We start from the raw sequence: 7,289 nt of genomic DNA on the forward strand, positions 1-7,289 counted from the left end.
GTTGTAAATAAGAGTCACATTTAAGATTTATGTGTAAATACCTGTTTATTAAAAGTAGATTAATTTAAACTTTATATGCACGGCCGGCATCATTATTATGTTGCACATTTTTGAAATTAATTTGTCTTACCATAATTAAAAATGACTGACATATTGTTAAAAGAGTATAAACCTACCAACCAACCCTCCCCATCTTGGGTTTCACGCTTAGATTGCTTAAAATAAACTTTTATTGTTTCAGTAAATATGTTTTAAAATATCAATGTTTTACAAATATATCAATATTTTAAACCAGGTGAAGACACGCATGTTACCGCCACAAAATCTCCCGGTTTTACCAGATACATCTTCATCATCAAAAGTTTCAAGTGAGATTGCAACTGCTGCATTTAATTGCGAGAAAGGATCAGTAATAATTATTATAATTATATTTGGGGTTTTTTCCCACGTGACCTAACAACTATTACCATTTTCACAGATAGTCACATTTGCACTAGGGACATATTGGTTTGACAAATATGATAGTGTTGTTAAAGTAAGTATTGCTGTTCTGATTGTCTCATAATTGGTTTTAACTATTTCTAGTAAAAAAAAACCTTATTGTCCCATGGATTTTGCGAACCAATAAGCTGATCTATGAAAATACATACTGTCATATAATTAAATAAAGTTCATTTTTTCAATGCCAAAATATTATAATTTTTCTTTTTTAACATTTTTGACAAGCTTAATCATTGTAAACAAAATTCTTCAAAATATGTGTGTTGCCAATATAAATGAGTTTTCTGTCAAATAGTTATAAACATTCCTGATTGCTTTAGGCGCAGATTTTATTATGTAACTTAATACACCTCCCCTCTTATTAGCAATCACTTTTTTACCATGTTTGCATAATTATATGCAGATTTTGGAGAAAAATATTCAAAGGATGAAGTTTGTTAAAGGAATTGTCACGTTCATGATAGAAGTAGAATATGAATGAAATAGATAAATGATATGGGATTTAGAAGAAGAGAAAAAGTCAAATGTTTTAATAGGTATGTTGGTTTCCTTTATGCATGTAAACAAAAGCTTCCTTTTCAAATCGATGGAACATTAGCTTTTTTTCAATAAACTACACATAAGAACATACTAGTATATATGATTCATATAACGTGCTGCAAGAAATTTATGCAAACGTCAAAAGAACGACCCGTAATTGATAGGAGCGTTTATAAATATAACTGTTTTCACATCGAGGGATTTTGATCGACTCTGGCGCCTATAATTTGCATAATTTACCCCCACCCCAAATATGCTTGTCTTATTAGATAGGCACTTGTCAGCTGATTCCGGTATACAACTCAATATGTTCATGAAATCGTACCATTGACATCAACTTTGACGATCTATGTAGAAAAGGAAGTGAACACTGCGTATTAAAAACTTAAAAATAAATCATTGAAAGTTATTCACTTGATATGTTGCAGGAAATTAACTTTTTTTTAATCTTGTCTTGAACGAAACCATGAAGTCGTCTGCATTGGAAGTGAAAGAAGCGCAGTTGATTTTCGTTTGTATTGCTGCCTTACATGCGAATGTCTGCAGAAGGTGATATATTTTTGAAATAAGTGTTACTGAATATGCGCATGCGTGTACATATATGAACAGATATGCCAACACTTGTTTTGTTTCCTTTTTTATATCAGTACGGAAGGAATTGTTGAGTGCTGTCCTGGATATTCATGGAATAAAATAGATGCATAGGTCAGTTTAATGCAATGTACTCTTTATATATCTTTTCAAGTCTAAGTTCCATACGATGTTTTAAACAAATGCACGAAATGTCATGCATCTTTCCTATTTTAAATATAAATCTTAAAATTCAGGATGCCGTGCTGGTACATTTGGACCACATTGTGATATGCCATGTCCGTATCCACAATACGGACGCAACTGCTTGTCAAAATGTTCCTGCACGGAGGATCACTGTGATCCTGCTGACAGTTGTCCCGGTAAGTCACATGCATAATACGTATAAGGAGTATGTCAATGACGTTTTGAAATTTTTAATAATTTTACCTAGAATCATAAAACAGTATTTAAACAGCAAGCTCTAAATGAAACACTGCTCTATTATTTTTAGATTGGACTAATAATTCAACAACGTTTCCACAGAGCACACACATTTTCATTCATCTGTGGAGGTGAAGAATGGTATGCATAAATAATAAAATTAACAGAAACATGTGTGTTTTTAATTTAACTGTATAAAGTTTGATTCATGATTCGTTTTAATTAAGTTTGTATTTTAAACTAAAAATGATTAACATCCTTGTTTCTACATAAAATATATTCACCTATATACTGGGAGCCACTTGTGATCAACAGCAAAGCATTACCCGATTTTCCAGTTATTACATGTGTACATATATCAAGTGTATTATTATCAGTGAAAATTGTGTTCCTTTGTTAATTCGTATCATAACCCATCACTGTTTTTTTTTTAATAAATTTCATTCAAATTAAATAAATTGAATTCCGTTGGTAAATATTACATGTATAATTTGAAATTGTTCAGTTATTATCTTATAGATCTTGATTCAATTACAAAATAGGATCGACTCAATTCATCCACCATAATGACACTCACACTTGTCAAGGAATCAAAACACAAAATCATGGGGGCGCTCCTCTTTTCCGGAACATGCTAACGAGGTTTATCAGTCTCTTTTCTCTGGCTCTCTTCATGTTTATATTATACACAGGATTGTTATAAATCAAAGATCACACTTAATGGCCCATTATCAAAAAACATCATTTGTTATAATTCAGTATGATTGTAGTTATTGTTGATTAATCAATATTGTTAAGATCGAAATTGTCTATATTTAATTTGTATATCCAATTTGAAGCTATGTGCCTCAAAGTAACATTAGTCTAAAACCAGTCACAAGACTTTAATATCATGGCAAAACGTCGTTAATCGAAGGAAAAAAAATAATAAATTGTGAATATTCGTTTATTTCACGTAATGTGTGTACATACATGTACGTAAATATTTGTGTATAATATAATTGGTACAGGCATAACCGCTTTTTGAAATTTGAACGATAATAACAGGGTACATTTACGGTTTCTTACAACAATAAACTCATTATGCACATATGTCTTTTATAGCTAGATTTCTCACAATATTCATTTATTAATAATTATATAAATCTTTAGTACAACTTTACAAAAAATAAATTTTTGGAGATACTTTTTTCTGTTGACTCAACGGTTTTGCTCTTGTTAATTTAACATTTGTTCTATTGTGTTAATACTGTGCTACATTCGGTAAAATTTACAGCATTTTGAAAATTATTAGTTGTTTGTATATAGCGTATACTGTACTTCCTTTTTCGTGAAGTTAATAGAGTAGTGAACAGGTAATGCTTTTATGCTTATTTTGGAGAATTAAAGCAATCAACACAGTTGGTATCTGTAAGCGTAGGTTGTTGAATTTAGCGACAAAATGTCGAGAGTTGGTTAGTAATTATTTGAAGAAGATTTCAAAAATAATAAAAAAAATTCTAAACTAGCAGAGTTCTTACTAAAACAAAGGACAATAGACGGATATATTTGCACGGAAGTAAAAAAAAAGCTTTCGGTTCATGTTGCAAATCAATTAAATTTGTGTAGGCAAATCATTGTGAATAATCAATTTTAGAAAAAAAAGTTGTTGAAATGATATTTCGCGGATTCGCCACACATAATAAAAACGAGTTCGTGTAAAATATACATGACAATGTTGTAACTTCCTCAGGACTATCATTTCGTGTTTAATATGAGACACACACGAAAACCCTTCAAATACATTTATCTGTACCTGTAGCTGTACCTGTCATCAATAAATTATAAAAATCCACTAGAATTGGAATTACAATTCTTAACAATAAGTAACTATGTAAAAATGAATGAGATATAATACAAAAATTTACATGATTTATTGATTAATTTCCTTACAAGTCAATATTCCCTAATCATTCGTTTTTTCAACCAAAAAAAAAAAAGTGAAAACGAGGAAACGTATCACGTCTTTCCAACATATACAGCTTTAGTGACATTTCCGGTGTGAACGTGTCATAAACATGTTAGTGTACTATATGTAAAATATAATAATAAGGAAATAATTTAATAATATTTCCAAATAATTGAAAGGGCAACGATGCAAACGATGATTCTGTTATGTTCATTGTTGTTCTCTTATTGTGGTGTATCAACTTGTATTCAGATATGTAAAGGGTAGGTTTGTCTTGATGTATACTTAAATAACATGTTCATGCTTTCGTTAAAAAAAATACTTGATTATAGCAATCGACTTGTGTGAGTTTAATCCTAAAATAAGAAATAATTTTAATAAGCCACTTTTTTTTCATCTGAACGGTTTAGGATTGTCACTCATTTATTTGCAATACAGTGTACTTCATTACCTTAATCTTAATTTTACAGCATTCTTGTCAGTACATGTATGTTCAGTTGACTACATACTTCCTTTACCATGCAGTTTATATATTATTGACCACGTAAATCTAATGCTAATTAGGATCGTTTAATAGATAAAAAGCAACCAATGCAATTGTAATTCTTAAGTTATCAAATTCAGCACCAAAGTATAAAACGATAGTATTATTATTCGTATTTCTCCGTTATTCAGATTTCAAATATCAACAAAAAGTGATATTTAAAAGGTCGGCAATTCCATTAAAAAACGCGGAACAGACGATTTTCAGTGCAGGAAAGTCAAATTAAGCTTTTCATTGACATCGTAGGCACTCGTTTTGATACAATTTTTGGGCTATTTTTTGTAAAGTGTGAATTTCAAATGGGCTGTTGGAATGACATTTCTTGAATTTGACACACGCACTAAAAACGGGGCCTTGTAAAATATACATGACAATGTTGAAACATTCAGTGAAAGAGGTACCCGCGAAAATCCTTCAAATATCTAACGACATTCAACAAAATCTACTAGAATTTAAATTTTACTTTAAAAAGTCTTACTTCTACATAAAAATATGATGATCTTGTCTTTTTGGGTTACTTATCGAAAATATTTTAGCATTCATTATATATGTAATTTCTAAATATTACTGTAATAAGAAGGCTTCAACATTTATTAAGATGTATCATATCGTGAATACTATAAAAAAAATCACCAAAGGCCGCCATCAAATCTCTGTACGAAATTCCATATCATAAATGATTTAGTCCACCTTAACAGACTTGATTTATTGAAAGCTTTATTTATATAAACGAATATTTCTAAATTTAGACAGGACGAAAAAACAAAATGTTGCCTGGGATATATTTGGAATGAGACTCTTGGAAGTTGTTCAGGTATTCACAAGTTTTCTTTTAATTTCTGACGTAAGGACATTTTCTTGATAATGAGCGTTTATTTTCATTTTTGTAAGCCTGCAGTGATGGTTATATTGGGGAAAACTGTACAACAAATTGTCCTGAACTGTACTATGGTCGGGAATGTCGACTTAAATGCAACTGTACCAAAGATCAATGCAATCATATAGCAGGATGTTCAAAGTTTGCATCAGAAGGTATTCTTTTTTAAGTATTGTGTAAGTTTATTTTTTTGGCATAAATGATAAAATACATGTATATGGTATGTGTGATTATTAAGACATATTGACGACGTAATCAGGTAACTAATACTGCGATTTATTATTTTTTTTATAATTTTTTTTTTTGACAAAAGCACACAAACCGAATGCCGACATGTGTGTGTGTGTGTGTGTGTGTGTGTGTGTGTTTCGGATACTTTGTTAAAATAAATAAAATAGCTTGTTTCATTTTGCGTCGCAGCTGTCGCTAGGATTTGAATCACCGTGAAACCCTTGTTAATATGTACGTATTCTGTATGTATTGTTTGCACAGATGTACCGATCATAGTTGCTAGCATGACTTAAAAATATTAAACAACTCGAAGTTGCATTATGATTTGAATCACCTTGAAACCCTTATTAATATGTACATGTACGTATTACATGTATGTACGTATTGTTTGCACATAGTTGTTGGTATGACTTTTAAATATTAAACAACTTGATGTTACATTAGTATGTGCCTGACATAGATAAATAGTTTTGCTGATTTTACTTTTTATTACTTTAATATGTTTTGATTGAGATTTTTATTTGATTTAAGAAAATTTGAGCATTTTAATTCCAACGTCGAAAACTATTCGAGTTTCAACTATTAAATAATCAACACCCAAAGTCATTGCTAAGTATTCCAAAGTTTGGTATAAGAAAAATATTTAAAGTTATGTTATACCTGTAATACAATTACTATCCAACTAATATTTTTCGGAGCCAATATGCAAACCGATGAGCTAGTTTTCTAAATATTTTTTTTTACAGATAATACATCCACTACCCTTTTGGCAGAACAAAACCCTTGCACAAGGAAGAAAGCAGAAGCACTTGGTAATCCATCGTTACTACTTGGCATGTACTATGCTGTTGTTAGTCTTGTGATTTTTTCAGCTGTTATGATCATATTATCTATAGCTTTGTTTCTATTCGCTAAACGTTGAAAGTCAACATTGATTATTTTCACACGAAAATTCAAATTTTTGGAATAAACAATGTTGGAAAGGAGATTCTTTATATCAATGTTTTAAACATCATTATGAGTTTATATGCATTTATATTTTCACCTTTAGAATTGATGCATTGTTTTTTAAACAAAGAAAAATGCCCAGGAGCCACTTCTGTCATTTGATTAACAATAGTCATAACGCCAATCAAATAAACTTTTTAGTATCACATACAAATGTAAACTATCTTCTCAATTAAGTACAGTATATCATATTTAGTTGGATCTCATTTTTTTTTAATTTTTATGTTAACATTATTTAAAAATTCTATGTAAGCTGCTTGCCAGATCCTACTACTCCCAAAGTTGATGTTTTTAACAAACCTGAACCCACTTTTTCCTAACGATGATTCCACAAAAGTAATTGCTTTTCTGGCCATATTGATTTTGAAAAAAAAATAAACGTACTAAAGATATTGTACTAATGTTTGCCTATGTTAAGATTCCCCTATCGTGTCCACACTCTTACCAAGTAATTTGAATAAGCTCAGTTCCTGAGAATGCTCTCACACTTCCTGGTCGAATATTTTTTGAATAGAATATCTTTTAAAAATTTTTTCTCAAATTTAATGTTGAAACTTTTACACCCCCACCATTGCGGCCCATCTGTGATTCTGAGGATTATAATCATAATTTGAACAAAATTACAT

At 30.3% G+C, this 7,289-nt stretch overlaps 1 long non-coding RNA gene across 1 annotated transcript; it reads left to right on the top strand.

Moving 5' to 3' along the window:
* The first annotated feature begins 504 nt into the window (after positions 1-504).
* LOC136271833 (uncharacterized) lies at positions 505-6,564 on the top strand. Its single transcript, XR_010709819.1, has 7 exons — positions 505-1,590; positions 1,689-1,746; positions 1,869-1,994; positions 2,126-2,196; positions 5,297-5,361; positions 5,439-5,579; positions 6,402-6,564. It is a non-coding gene; the product is annotated as an uncharacterized lncRNA (long non-coding RNA).
* Positions 6,565-7,289: the final 725 nt, after the last annotated feature.

This window comes from Magallana gigas, chromosome 9 (assembly GCF_963853765.1).
Source record: "Magallana gigas chromosome 9, xbMagGiga1.1, whole genome shotgun sequence".
Taxonomy (NCBI): domain Eukaryota; kingdom Metazoa; phylum Mollusca; class Bivalvia; order Ostreida; family Ostreidae; genus Magallana; species Magallana gigas.